Source organism: Harpia harpyja, chromosome 5 (assembly GCF_026419915.1).
Source record: "Harpia harpyja isolate bHarHar1 chromosome 5, bHarHar1 primary haplotype, whole genome shotgun sequence".
Taxonomy (NCBI): domain Eukaryota; kingdom Metazoa; phylum Chordata; class Aves; order Accipitriformes; family Accipitridae; genus Harpia; species Harpia harpyja.
The window spans coordinates 3,071,159-3,087,323 of record NC_068944.1 but is presented as its reverse complement, the minus strand read 5'-3'; positions in this window follow the sequence as shown (position 1 = coordinate 3,087,323).

The following is a 16,165-nucleotide window of genomic DNA, read 5'->3' as shown; positions in this document are numbered from 1 at the left end:
CTGTAGTTATTTGCTTGCATGTGAAAGTCTGAGCACACCTCACTCAGTAGCTTAGTTGGGGATGCCTTACAAACAAGAATGTGTTTGAGGAATACATTTTAGGAACTGATTCCCTACAAGTGAGAAGATAGGATTGGAGGTGTAAAAAAACCCAAAATCACGCAGGGTATTTTGGTCATTCAAAATTACTTGTAATTTTTATTTGGAAAAAATGGTAATTACCTTATGTTTCTCAACAGAAATTTGAAATTAAATGTTTAGCTATTTTTATCAGAATGATCTGATATGTAAAAGTGACACTTTCATAAAATTTCTTAGTTACATGTTGAAATCATATCGAAGTAGAAAATGTGACTTTGTCTTGAAATACTGCTTTTAAATGACATTAAAGTTTGCTTCTCCTGATTGGAAACCAAAGCTGATTGAAGTCAGCAAGAGAAAATTCTGGTGTCGGTGAAACAGCCTGATGAAGAGCTGTGAGATTTGATTGACTTAATTTGCAAAGGCAGCATAAATTTTCTGTCACCTGAAGGTAACATGTATTGTTCTATATTGGAAATACAGCAGAGACAGAAAGCAAAGCAAGCTACACAATTTGCTAATATTTAAAGTATTTGTTGTCTACCAATATATTATTTCACTATTATCTAGTCTTATTTTTTCTTCTCTGTTCTGTTTTACATTTTTTTAAAAATGAGTCGTACATATTCTGTAGTTGAATTTATTACAACTTTGAATGTTTTGTTTAAAAAAAGGAGAAACCTTCTTTATTCTCCATGGAGAAAGGAGCCATGCTGAGAAAAAGCTCAGACTATACTTTTGAAGTAGCTTTTAGATATGCAGTGACTGACCTAGCGATGCTACAGGACAAGTATGAGATAAGAGCTTATAACCTGTACTATAAATTTCATAAACTTCAATCCTTAGTTGCTTAAAATGGTTGTGCCCAGGTAGGTCAGAGTTGTGGGAACATAGGAGTGTACAATTACCCATCTGCGGACAAAAGCAGATATTTTCACTTCAAGGATAAGATTTTTTCCCCAGAACTTCCCACTTAGGTGTGAGTAGAAGTCTCTGTTCTTTCAGGAAAGTAGACAAAAAATGTTAGTTATCTGAAGTTTATTGAATGGATTGTTCCTTCTGATGAAAAATGCAGTATCATTTAGAAGGATTTTTTTTTTTTTTTTTTTAATTTTGACTGACATTTTTCTTTCTTCCTTGGACTAAAAACCAGACCCTGATATGACCAAGGGTGACACACAAATATGCTAATCGTCTGTAAAATATTTCAAGAAATTATGTCTTATCACCATAGATGAACAAAGGGACACAGGTGATATGTTTGTGTAATTTATAGGATTACCTGCACGATCCTAACATAGAAATGTCTGATTTAAATTACTCTGGTTAAAACAGTAATCTGTAATCCAAAAATAGCATATAAAGAGACCTTTACTTTGGCTGCAATTCAGTTGTGCCCAAGATTTACTATGGACATTTTGAAAGAGAGGATGAAAATAACCAGATGACCTTATGAATAATTTCTGGGGGCAAAAATGTTATGTAAATAGTCAAAATATTTTTTCTTTTTTTTTTTTTTTTGAGCAGTTCCCTGTTTAATGTTCTTTATGTGCAAATCATGGGAAAAAAAGCTGCCAGATAGCTATTATGAATATAAAAAAATAAATTGGTCATTATGGGAGTTAACAGAAATGAATAGTGTAATGAAATGTCCAGCTCCAGTGCAATTTAAATTGACTCTTACAATGGTAAATAACTCTCTTCCAGTAATACATAGTAGCATTTCTGTACTAGCTTAATTCAGCCAGAGATGACTATTAGGCGCAACCAGAACAAAGCCCTGGGGAACACTGAATTATTTACTCAAGCTGGTATGTTCTCTGCAAGTTCTGATGTCCGTATCCTCGTGGCTAGTCGTTTTTCTTTGGCTGTTATCTGTTGTTGCATTTACATTTTTATTTAGCAAGGCATGTATACGCTTTAAAGAGAGAGGCAAGCCTACCTGGTCAGTAGCAAGTACTTTTTTTTGTCCGATTTATCCACAGAAAGATGCTAGCTGGTTTGGGTCAAACAGTCTATTAGTTATAATTTTGCACAAATAATTCCCAAGTCTTGCTGCTTAGACGTGTTTGTTCACAGTCTGCTACCACAGCTGCCTGCATCTGCTCGGGGCTGAGCTAGACCTTAGGCTGCTCCCACGCAAAGGGTTAGAGATGAGGCATGTTGGGCAAGGGGAAGCTTTCAATTACTCTGTTTTGCTCAGTGAAAATGGAAGTGACCTGCCATGTGAAGCCATAAAAAGCTGGCTTTAGGGAGAAGTGCTGCAGTTTCTTCACCTTTAGAAGTGGAAGGCGGAATTGATCTATGCCAAAAGGGGGCATTGCTAGCAATTGAAAAAGCTTATCTTTCCAAAGCCTATTGAGTTGAAATGTCCTCTATGTTTATAGTTTGGCTGAGAGAAAAGAAACAAACTTTGGAAACAAAAGGAAAGTACAGCACTCTGCTTGAGAAATAGTTCCTGTCTAGACTTCATTTCTAAAGGTACAATGAAAGAGTTGTGGTATGTTTCTTTTTGGCGGTTTTTTTTTAAAGAGCAAGAGAGAAAGCAAATAAGATTATTTCATTCATTTCTGGTTTTTGCTGCTATAAATCTATTATTATCATCATCTTACTTTGGGAAAAAAAAATGTTAGTTCATGAATATATACATACGTGTGTGCATACATTCATTCTGTCTAGTATAGAATCATAGAATCAGTTAGGTTGGAAAAGACCTTTAAGATCGAGTCCAACCATCAACGTAAAACCACCAGGTCCACTACTAAACCATGTCCCTAAGCTACACCTCTACACATCTTTTAAATACCTCCAGGGATGGTGACTCCACCACTTCCCCGGGCAGCCTGTTCCGATGCTTGCTAACCTTTTACATGAAGAAATTTTTCCTAATAGCCAATCTAAACATCCCTGGGTGCAACTTGAGGCTATTTCCTCTCGTCCTATCACTTGTTACCTGGGAAAAGAGACTGACACCCTCCTCGCTACAACCTCCTTTCAGGTAGTTGTAGAGAGCAATAAGGTCTCCCATGAGCCTCCTTTTCTCCAGGCTAAACAGCCCCAGTTCCCTCAGCTGCTCCTCATAGGACTTGCACTCTAGACCCCTCACCAGCTTGGTTGCCCTTCTCTGGACACGCTCCAGCACCTCCATGTCTTTCCTGTAGTGAGGGGCCCAAAACTGAACACAGGATTTGGGGTGCACCCTCACCAGTGCCCAGTACAGGGGAACAATCACCTCCCTGCTCCTGCTGGCCACACTATTTCTGATACAGGCCAGGATGCCGTTGGCCACCTGGGCACACTGCTGGCTCATATTCAGCCGGCTGTCCACCAGCACCCCCAGGTCCTTTTCCGCCGGGCAGCTTTCCAGCCGCTCTTCCCCAAGCCCGTAGCGCTGCGTGGGGTTGTTGTGACCCAAGTGCAGGACCTGGCAGCACTGAGCCTTGTTGGACCTCATACAATTGGCCTCGGCCCATCGATCCAGCCTGTCCAGATCTCTCTGTAGACCCTTCCTACCCTCAGGCGGATCAACGCTCTCACCCAACTTGGTGTTGTCTGCAAACTTACTGAGGGTGTGCTCTATCCCCTTGTCCAGATCATTGATAAAGGTATTAAAGAGAACTGTCCCCAATACTGAGCCCTGGGGAGCACCACTTGTGACCAGCTACCGACTGGATTTAACTCCGTTCACCACCACTCTTTGGGTCTCGCTATCCAGCCAGGTTTTTATCCAGCAAACAGTACGCCCATTTAAGCCATGAGCAGCCAGTTTCTCCAGGAGAACGCTGTGGGAAACAGTGTCAAAGGCTTTACTGAAGTCCAGGTAGACAACATGCACAGCCTTTCCCTCATCTGCTAAGTGGGTCACCTTGTCATAGAAGGAGATCAGGTTGGTCAAGCAGGACCTGCCTTTCATAAACCCATGCTGGCTGGGCCTGGTCGCCTGGTTGTCCTGTACGTGCCGTGTGACGGCACTCAAGATGAGCTCCCTGGCACTGAGATCAGACTGACAGGCATGAAGTTCCCCAGATCCTCCTTCCAGCCCTTCTTGTAGATGGGCATCACATTTGCTAACATGCAGTCAACTGGGACCCCCTCCAGTTAGCCAGGACTGCTGATAAATGATGGAAAGTGGCTTGGTGAGCACTTCCACCAGCTCCCTCGGCACCCTTGGGTGAATCCCATCCGGCCCCATAGACTTGAGTGTGTCCAAGTGGTGTAGCAGGTCACTAACCATTTCCCCTTGGATTATGGGGGCTTCATTCTGCTCCCCATCCCTGTCTTCCAGCTCAGGGGCCTGGGTACCCGCAGAACAACTGGTCTTACTATTAAAGACTGAGGCAAAGATGACATTAAGTACGTACCTCAGCCTTTTCCTCATCCTTTGTCACTATGTTTCCCCCTGCAACCAGTAAAGGATGGAGATTTTCCTTAGCCCTCCTTTTGTTGCTAATGTATTTATAGAACCATTTTTTATTGTCTTTCATGGCAGTGGCCAGATTAAGTTCTACTGGGGCTTTGGCCCTTCTAATTTTCTCCCTGCACAACCTCATGACATCCTTGTAGTCCTCCTGAGTTGCCTGCCCCTTCTTCCAAAGGTCATAAACTCTCCTTTTTTTTCCTGAGTTCCAGCCAAAGCTCTCTGTTCAGCCAGGCCAGTCATCTTCCTGCTGGTTCGTCTTTCGGTACATAAGGAGGGCCTGTTCCTGTGCTTTTGTTAGCCACTTTTCTTCTACTGCTCAACTGCTTTTAAGGATATGCTCATGATTTTATTCCACCAAAATAGATCTTACAAGTTACAAAGAACCTCAGAGAGGTCCCTGTTCAAATGGGGTCATCTGAGTCTATGGGAATTATCTTGTCCTCCTCAATAGGAGTGAAATCAAGTCTATAATTGCTCTGTATAAATTTTCTTTGAGTTCTGAATGCTTAGACAGCCACTGGGGCACAGGTACATTTAAGACTTGCATAGTCTTAATATTGAGCAATGTCTCATGGTATATGCTAAATCCTGTGCTAAAAAGGCAGATGAAACTTGTAGTAATTGTAATTCCTTCCTATTTGGTTCATTTTTTCAAACAGTAATGTGTAAATGCTGGAAACTCTTCCCTTTATATTGTATACTTTGATACAGCTTGAGCAGTGTCTGTTTCCAAAAATCTTAAACTATGTAGCGTATTAGAATGGGAAGCAAAGATATTTGCAGACTGTCTCTGTTGGCCTCACACATTTACATACATAACTTTTCTGTAGAAGAAGAAGAAAAATAGATGTAAAATATGCATTCACAAATAAGAAAATGTGCAAGTTCATTGTAAGACATGGACAGACTGCTCAGCAAAAAAAAGTACAGTAAGCAAAACTATCTTTATGGAAATAAAAATTCTGATAGACGTTGTGGAGTAAGCTGGGAAAAGGAAGTGTATAACATTAAAAAAATCTATCATGAACTGGAGTACACAAAAATATCTACAAATCACAAAACATGAATTGACCTTAGGACATTCTATTAACTTGAACAACAACAAGTAATAGCTACTACCTTCGGCTACACAGAAGAGAGAATAAAATGAACTTTTGCTTCAAGGTTAGCAAACTGCTCATAATAAAGTAAGCAAGATCCCATAAAGTGTTTTTTCCCCCATCACAAGAGCTAAAATGTGGAAATGTAGCAGAACAAAAAGTTAAATCTGAAGTTTTACTAGAGGTTACATTTGACTTCCTCAGTGGTCCGTTTATAACTGAAAAATGCAAGGAAACAGAATACAAATCAAGAGCAGTTTATACAGTAGCTAAATATGGTCCTGTATATACAACCATAACTCTCTGCATAATGAGGTCTTCAACTTTGAAATATCAGTAATTTTAAAAGAGTTTACAAATATCTATTTGCTTAGCACTTACTTATGAATAGTTTCCTAGAAATCAGCAGTTCTGTAGTCTGATATTCTTCATCCTGCTAAACTAAACATTCTAAAAAAAATCTTTAGCAAGTGTACAAAGATTAATATAGTTGTTTAGTAAAGCATTTCATTATAATACTTGAGAATAAAGAAAGAATTATATGGCTTTGTCAGCTTTCTCTCTTCCTAGTTGACTCCGGCAGTCTGGAATATTTCTTTATTAGGTGCCAGTTTTCAGATGGAAATTCAAGTCTATCCATTCGTTACTTCATGTTTCACACATCTTCTTTTTGTACATAACTGTGAAGAGTGGTATTTAATAATGCCAATTTTTCTGTTTAAGTGCTTTGTAATTCTGTGGAGTTTTTCCTTGCAGAAGCATGTGGAATTCTCCAAACTGGTATTTCAAGAAGAAGTGATAAGTCCTGCTAGTAGCCTTAGTAATTTTTGCAGAATCAGATGTTCAATAAGACCAGTAAAATTTAGTTCGGTGAGTGTAGACTGCAATGGGGGAAACTTACAGGTCCCCTTGGGAATTAAATATCAGGCCTTTGGTGATCATTGACACAAACCTTGGTTTCCCTGAGTTGAACCCCTGTTGCTTCTGGTACTGTGCGTGGTCCTCCTTTTATTGTTATTTTGCTCACATTTGCACAGTATTCCATTATTGATTTTCATTGTTCTCTAAGGCTTTACGTCACAGTCTAGTTTATTGATTTACTTTATAGATAAGTCTTCTAAATTGCTAGGCATTTTCATAACCTGCCCTTCTACCCTATCTACTACTTTACTAACTGGTATTGATTTGTAACAATGGAAAAAAACTTTATAAGGCTTTTTAGAATATTGAAGGTTCCGTATCTTCTAGATGACCAGTGATTGACTTTCTTCAACAGGTTTAATGTTAAAGGCAGAAAGGGGATGCCCTTGGATATTCCTATAATTATTTTTTATAGGGCACTTGTGACTTTTGTTTTTAATGGAATTGTTAAAATATTTTGGTGGATATATTAGATAAATTAGTAATAAAAGCTATAGCTATTCATGCCTAGGGCTGTAAAATCTAAAAGAGAGAACCAAGAGTAGTACTGACATGCATTACACTTCCCTACATTTAACTACAACCTACTAGTATATTAATAAGATTGCACTTAAATATTTTCTGTTTGAGTGGAAGCAATTTCACTCCTTTCTCTGTTGCATAAGACTTGAAAAGACCTTCTAGCTCTTCCAGTCCAATCCAAGTATGTTGCGGATACTGCGATGTTTAATTGCTATTATAGTGAGCCACCATAATACACTCAAACCTACCTTCCTCTGAATTACTTTCTTTAACTGATCATTGTTTTGCAGTATCTAAGTGTCCTATTAATAGTTTGTATATAATCTCATTGAGATCGCATTCTTTAGGTATCACACGAAAAGACTCCATAGCCTTGAAAACATGGTGGCTTTGCATAAAAGTTGTCTTAGAACTTGCACTTACAAAATGCATAGATTGTCCTCAGATAAAGCGAAAACTGATTTTATCTTCAAGATTGGGAATCAGAACTCCTCACCAGTGCTATTGGAATTGCATATGGTATGATTTGCCTTCAAGCTAAAGAAGTATTATGCCAATGTTGGAGTACTGTGTAAGAGGAAGTATTTAAAAATCAGAATGAGTAGCCATTTCAGTGTTAGATACTGACTTTGCAAATTTCTTAGTTTTTTAACTAGTGGAAGTACGATCAAAACTCATTCCTCTATATTTATATAAGGTATGGTCTTGGTTTCTGGTACACTAACAGAACTCTGTGGTTTAGAAACTATTGTGCATTTTGACTGCTTCCCAGAGATCTTTGTTAAAGACTGCTGGAACTGAAGAATGAAAGAGAAACTCAGCAGAAGTAATCATTTTGCTTGTTGTGTAATGAGGAACGCTCAGTTAATATTAAGGAGACTATTCCAAGAGCATTTTAATGACTATAATTTGGAATACAAAGTAAAACTCCTTAGGCGTTCAAATTATTCAATATGAGAATCCTACAGTATTTAACATCTAACACATGAAATGTTTCTACATCTGTCTGAAAATGAAGTCAGCCTATTTTCATGGTGTTAATCACTTTTATTGCATATACTACTTCACAGTATCCAATTTGTCACATAGAAGCTTGTGTTTTACGGTGTATGGTAGATTCAAAATAGAAAAGAACCTTTCTTGGAAGGAGAAATGTATTAATTTCTACCAATTTAACTACCATGTAATTATCCTCTATAATACTGTCTGAAAGGTAAAAAATGATAAATGGCTGTAATAAAGAGACATCACACATGCAGAATGAATGTTCAGAAGGGCTTGTTCAACCTCCATTTTACCAGCAGTTTGTTTCAGCCACTCAGCATTACTGATAGACTCTTAGTATAATCTAGATAAATGGTTAAAATAATAACTTATGGTTCAAAGGGACTGAAAAGAGACTTCAAAAAAAAAAGGATGCTTGCCTCAAAACTGTGGTGAGATTTCTGGCTGTGGAACACTTAGCAAAATACAAATAGTTATTAATAATTAAAATTTATTTTCCATATTGTAAAATACTTACCGTTTTTCTTTTTCTAAAAAGCCAAATGCCACCCATACATTTTGTTTCAGCTCATACCTTGTAAATGGCATGGGCCATTTAAACCACAAATACGGTTCTGTTCTCATAAAGGGTTATGCTTGTGAGAATCAGTTACTGTAACAATGACACAGGATTTTTTTTCTTGCCCTCCTTGTCTCTCTCCACCACCTTGTGTAACAAGCAGTGGAAAACATAATTATCTTCAACTCTTCTATAATTTACAAGAAATTTGCATTCATCCAGGTTAAGTACTTGATTTGTAGTTGGGTAAGGGAAGAGATACAGGTAAAGGTGAATGAGAACTGTTAATTTAGAACAACTGTTGGCACTGTGGAGGTCCTAAGCATACCACTACTGGTTGAAGAGAATGAACATTATTTATGCTGAGCTTAGTGGCCCCTCAGTCCTGCTCTGTAGGGAGGGTGACCTCTTTAATCCTATAAAAAGGTGGATGGGAGTTTCAGGAGGTGTAGACCCACCAACGTGGAGGTCAACTGTTGGAGCTTCGCATCCATCCTTAGGAGCAAGATGAGTTAGTCCAGCCTTGAGCGCAGAGGAGGAACCAGCCTTCAGGAGGGCTCCTTCTCTCAGGTGGAAATTTAGCTCCTCGGCGGGGGCAGCCACGTAGCAGTTGGTGCCATTGCCGCCGGCTTCTGCTGCTCCAAACGGCAGCCCCTGGCAGCCGCGTGTCCTCTTTTCTCTGTGGCCAGTTGGGCAAAGAGTGAAGCCCTCCTTCTGCTGCAAGGGCTGACTGCTTACCATCGCACGTCTGGGCTGAAGGAGGGATTTGCTATTCTAGTCATCACCAAGCAACTAGTTTGTGAGGAGTGTTTCAAACTGGTTTGTGGCTCTCTGTTTCAATGGAGAAGGCTACTTTTGCCCGTACCTGTGCTTTCCCTTTTGATTTGGCTATAATGACTAAGAAAGAAGTGTCAGTGGGGACGGCACAATTCACCTTTTCTGTACAGCTGGAAACCCAGCTATACTGCTCCCAGCTGCGTGGAGGGAAAAGCAAGCAACTTCTCTTGGGTTATACTCTTACCCATAGCGCCTTATGTGAAATAAATGTTCGGTGGCCAGCTGAAATTACTTCTCTCCATACCTGAAAACCTAGGATAAATGTTTCACCCTCATAGTTTTCATTTTTGCTGTTGCATCTTTTTCACTTAGTGTTGCTTTGGTCATTATATCGTTGGTATGAATTATGACTGTCAACTAAAGGGCACTATGTCTCCTTGAAGCACAGTATCTTCCCATAGTCACATCTGTTTACCTCTAATGGCCATGAAAATTTTATTCTTCCCCCAAGTCACTGAATGACCTTGTTTGGGGAAAAAAAGGTTGGAGCTTAAAGGTTATTTTTTACATGTCTGTTTTATAACTTAGTCTACCTAGCAAGTATGCATGAGCCCATTTTGGCTCATAAGGCACGTGTTTGGTAATCCATGTCGTGTGCTGTGGAGTTAAGATGCATTGGCATGTGTCTGATACGGTGGCATTACATATGAATGGTGAAGAAATGATAGACGGTGTTGTCAGAAATAACTAGTGCTTTAGGGAATACTGTAGCATTTTTCTTTTTAGAAACTGTTCATTTAAACAACTGGAAGGGAGATAAGGGCCTACTTCTGAAACTCTGTCTCAAGGCTTATCTTTCACATACCTGGCTAGACTCAAAGGGATTATTCATGAGATTAAGGATCTGCAGAATTTGCTTTACATTAATTTGAGTGGCAAATAACTAGAAAAAGCAAATTCTTTTCTCCACAAAAATATCTTGGGTTTCTGAGCCTGTGCGTTGCTGGACTTGTATTATGAAATAATAAGTTCTTTTAAATACCAGATAATTAGATGCTGATTGCTGTTTATCCCCTCATGACAGAGCCTAGCCTTCTATTGGCCATTCCTATATTGTATCACCAAAATAACTTTCCAGTGTGATAACAGTGTGGGTTCCCCCCCCCCATTCTCTTCTAGACAGTTCAAAACACTGTCCTATTTGGAAGAGAAATCTCTAATAGCTAAAGATAACATATTCTACAAAGGAGCTTCTCCAGTGGAACTCAAGAAACGGGCCTCTGAAGGAGCTGCTCCTATCACTCTTTAAATAAAGACAACACTCTGCATCTGTTCTTTGATAATTTCAGCTATAAAGTAGTCCCAGTTTCATAAGCGTCAGCTCTAAAGCAGTGCCATTCAAATGTCCAGGACTAACTAGGCTGTTTCTCAAGCCAGAAATACTGGATCTTTGTGCATTTCTATAAATGTGTGGCAATGCAGTTTTTCAGTTGATCGTTACATAATTTCAGTAGAATTTTTTGAAATGTGTTAATGAGACCCAAAGACACAAAATATCTTTGGTTTATAAGAGTAATGTGGATGTTCTATACATACCTCTAATTTTTACTCCTGTGCTCCTTCACATGTATTTTTGTCCTGGCTTCTGTCTGCAAAGCAAGCAAGTTTATGCTTGCCTTGTAATCAGTTTCTCTTCCTCAGTAAATGCCCTTTTAAGAGAGAAAATAAGGTCATGTCAAGCACTTAGGGAATCAAAGTGTCCCCACCAATAATACGTACAGTTTATAGTTTGTGTCTTAACCTTTAACATTTGTTCAGATTAACCTAAACTAGCTATAAAAGTTCTTTAAAGGTTTATGATTTAGAACCTAAAGAGAAGGTCTTTTAGCTTATAGCTTTTCCTTAAAGAATATAACAAGAGTTAATATAAACTAGGTTAATATTGACTGAAATTCTCACAACACCTAGTGAAATGTTTTACTAAACTCCTTCCAAGTTATACCTTTTGTAGACCAGTGTGGTTTTGCACAATGAGTTATCAGCCCCTGCAGCCGCCTAAACTGATGGATTGTTACTATCAGACATGTAACAGCAGGTAGCTATCCAGCGGTTGACTTATATTAGCCATTGGATCTGTGCTAGGGCCAACAGAGTTATCTGAAAAGATGAAAGACTTGTTCAAGAAGCAGAGATACCTGAGTTTGGTTGATGGGGTCCTACAATAAAAAGACCTAGGAGCAGGTTGAGTTTATAGCAAAAGCTATAGCTTTTTTTATAGCAAAACTACAAGGAAACAAGGAGGGTAAACTTTGACCGTATGCAGTATGATGAAAGTACTTAAGGAATTTTACCTCCTTTTGGTGAAAATGGAATAACTTGTTTGTGATCCTGAAGCTTTCTTTAGCAGTGTCTGTGGCTTGATTATCAAAGTGGTTACTTTGGATTAATTTAGTATTTAGCTTGATAGAAGACAAGAGGAGTCTCACTTAACCTACTGGGACATCCGATGAGCGAACTTTACTGAATTTGGAACCACTCCATCAATGTCTTATGGGCTGTTAAAATTTACATTCAGCTCAGTATTAGATGCGGACAGCTGGCTAACAGGAAAATACAGGAGCAATTGCCTACTAAGAGGAAACCTTTCTGAAGCCAAATTGCTTGGTAAAACAACTCAAACAGCTCTTATGGAAAAGCCCTAAAGGATTTAACATGACTTAAACCAATAATGTTCTACAGAAATTACTCTTACTAACCTGTAGGACTGAATACAAAGCACTGTCCTGTCTGTTGCGGTTTTTAACCATATGCTTAGTATTCTGTAGGGGAAAAAGCAGGATTTTATCTCAAATTACATAAGGTTGTCCAAAAAACTTCAGAAAAGTAGTAATTTTTTTGCTAACATTACTTGTGTCTTTCTGCAAGTATATTTCCTGTTTAAAGAAAAAGGAAAGAAACAACTGCTACTGATTTAAACTACCAAGTTTTTAGGCAAAGCTAATAAAAAGACCATCTTCTGAGGCTGTCTTTTGATCCCCATTGAAAGCTTCCATTTTTAATTACTGATAATTTTATCAGAAGTTAGCCATTTTGAAATGTTCATTGCAAGATATTTGCATGAGGCTGTCTTTGAAAATATGACAGTCAAAATGGTTCACCAATTTCTCAAGTAGCAGCAAAATTACACTGTTTCTCAATAGCACACAAGTTAACTTGGAGAAACCCCTAAAAGCTAGTAAGTGTGGAATAATTTGAGATGGTAGCAGGAAGAGAAGACTTTTGTGAGGGTAAGGAAGACAGAAGCATGATCTGAGGAGCAAACTAGGACTAACTGGATAAAGCCTGGAGTCAGAACAGGGCCTGTAAACTTGGTCCTATATTTTGGACATAGATCCTAGGGCAATCTAGTGTTTGTTCCTACAGTGAAGTGTGCCCTAGTACCGACACGCCACAGAGTTAAATGAAGTTTGTATCAGCTGTTACATCATACCTACAAGTCTTGGCCTCAAAAACATAGAAATTATCGTTCTGTAGTTTCTCTGGGTTTTTTTCTTTTTGTGCGTGCGTGTGTTGTGTGAGTATGTAATAAGTATCTAAGACTGAAAATTATTGTTGTGACAAAGGTCAAATGAGGTTCAGGTTCCCATGGAGCATAAAATAAGTGAAAAAGCTTGCTTTGATGTAAGATGCTTTTACTGGCTTTGGCTTATTTTTTGTAAGCCTCTGTTCATACACAGAGAAGCACATAGAATATTCTGCAAATTACAAAAAGCTTCCCCTGAAGAACCTGATGATACTAATTTTAAGCAGTCAGATTTCCCCTGTCTTGTATAAGAGGAAACTGGGATCCACAGTAAATAGAAGTCTGATCATGCAAGTGATCTTGAAGACCTCTATGATGTACATATCTTGAGATGTCTGTCTATCTCTTCTCATGGGCTGAGAGAGAACTGTGTTGGATGAAGGAAACATGAAAAAAACAAAATGTCAATTTAAGTACATGTCATGCTAACCCAATCTGGATGCCTAACTTTTAGATCAAATATTCTATTATTTGAGAAACTATTTTTTGTTATTTATGAAAGGTTAAGATGGGGGTTTGTGGTAGAGCACAAAGGGAAACCAAGTGTCCTAATTCCTACTCCCGTGTTACTACCACAGATTCATCTTGTAGTATGAGTTATAACTGCAGTGTGAGAATAATTTCAATTGTTATTGTCCACTCAGAATGAATGGTCTCCTTTGTATACTCTCTTGTTAAACAGTGGATTTAAATTTCATTGTCATTGTCTATGGGAAAGGTCTTCTCTGCAATCATTTGTTCACCTCTTTTCAGAGAAAATATGAAAAAATCCTTTTATGAAAGAGAAGGCTAACAAAGAGGCTGGTAACAATACCAGTTCATTTCAAAGGGAAAGTCTGGAAAAGCCACTGATTTTTTTTTCTTTTTCTTTTTTGTTTTTTTTTGTGTTACAGTTAGGGCAAAAAGGATATTCTGGCTGTTGTATGTGCTTTGACATTGTTGCTGTGCTGTATTCAGAGATTTGATGGCATTTCACATTCTTTGAGATTTGCTTTTTGGTAACATTAAATAGCAGTGAAATCAAAGGACCAAGCCAGAAGTGATAGCCAACTGTGGAATCCTTAGACCTCTTCTATACTATAAATTTAAGGTCTCATTTAGACTTTGCTAGATCATATATATAAATGACTGCTCTGAAAAGGAGTCTGGTTGATCTACCTTGCATACCACGGTTCATGGAAGCAAGCGTAACATGCACACAAAAGTACATTTTATATGCCATTTGTGGTTCATTTTTGTGGCAGGCTTCTGAACACTGGCTTGTGTGGCTCTATTTAGCCTTGGGCTTGAAAGCTCACTGACTTCTCACCAGTCAGACTTTGAGAGCGCAACGTGAATGTTTCATTTGGCGGGTGTCACTGGAGGAGGACCTATCTACGTGTCAAAGTTCTTTGTTTACTTCCATTAATGAGATGGCATATATCTCTTATCCTTATGTGACAGGAGAGGGGACAAGGTTTATGTTCTTAGAAAAAAGACAATAAAGCAGGATGTCAAAAGAAGGAGCGAGCAAGGGGAGAACATAAAATAAGATGACAAAATGTATCTGCTGTCTTGCCCGGAAAGTGGTGATGAGATTAACTAAGCATAATGAGCTGAAGGGGCGGGAGGACAGCTGAACCAAAGCAGCCAGTGGGGTATTCCATACCATGTGACGTCATGTCTAGTATATAAACTGGGGGGAGTAGGGGGACAGCTGCTTGGGCACTAACTGGGCATCGATCGGTGGGTAGTGAGCAATTGCATTGTGTGTCACTTGTGTATTCCAATCCTTCTATTATTACTATTCTCATTTTATTAGTGTTATCATTATCATTATTAGTTTCTTCTTTTCTGTTCTATTAAGCTGTTCTTATCTCACCCCATGAGTTTTACTTGTTTTTTCCCAATTCTCTCCCCCATCCCACGGGGTGAGGGGGGAGTGAGTGAGCGGCTGTGTGGTGCTTAATTGCTGGCTGGGGGTTAAACCACGACAGTTAAAAAAGAACAAATCATCAGGAACAGTAACAGTAAATGGAAGGTGATCCCTTAACGTAGCCCAGAATGAAACTGGTTGACTTTGCATAAGCTTTACTATAGAGTTAGTGTTTGATGGGTCTTTAAGAAGGAAAAGGCAGGAAAGCCATGACAAAACAGTGTCACAGAGCTTTGTTTGAGCATCTGATCAATGAATGGATAAGGTGGATGTGACCAGTGAAGACTACAGTTCCTCTCTACAGGTGGAGAGGTGACCAATTAAAAAAGCAAAACCAAAGTAGTTGAACGCAGATCAGAATTTAAAGTTCCAAAGATCCTCGAACTGGAATGGGATGCTCTGAAAGAAGAGCTGAGCACTCCTTCACCAGGCATCCTCTCCTTCCCAGCTGGTTGTTTCTATCCTTGTGCTTTCTAAAAAAATTCGTGACACCAAATGGAAGGCAGCAGCCTATGGGAACAACTGTTTTTTCCTTGATGTAACCTGCTGATCTCAGAAATGAGCAGATGTCAGGGTGGGGTGGGGGGAGAAGGATAAAGTCTGCTAGAACACAGTCATCTTTGTTGAGCAAAAACATAAGTCTCTCTCCTTCCTTTCTCCTGGGCCTCTAGGTCACATAACAAGTTGCCTGTGCGTGTTTCATGGTGGTGTTGATTGAAGGGGACATAATGATTATGGCTGACCAGAAAGGCAAGCCTCCTTTACTCCATTACGTCCCAAGGCAGGTGCTTGTAGCTCTCCAGCTAGTTTCTGATGTGGCTAATGGATCTGTCTCTCTCCTGTTATTTTTAATTAGTAGGTAGCAGTGCCTTTGCCAGCCAACCCGTGCTTCTGTAATGAGAAGACATTCCTGATCCATTAACCACGTTGTTGGTTTGGTTTTTGGTTTTGGTTTTGGTTTTTTTAGGACTGTCTATTGGGTCTGGCTGGGATGGAGTTAACTTTCCCCACAGCAGCCCTCATAGTGCTGTGCTTTGTATTTGTAACTAGAATGGTGTTGATAGGAAGCCAATGTTTTGGCTACTGTTGAGCAGCGCTTGAACAGCATCAGGGCTGTCTCTCCAACCCTCCCCAAGCCAAGGTTAACCCACCACAGACTGAGAATGGAAAAACTCATCTCAGGCAATATGTCAGTATAAACATCTAGGATGGGTAATTTTTCTGTTGATAAATACAATTACTAATATTTTTCAGCAGGTTGGTTTGCTTGTGGAGAAATACT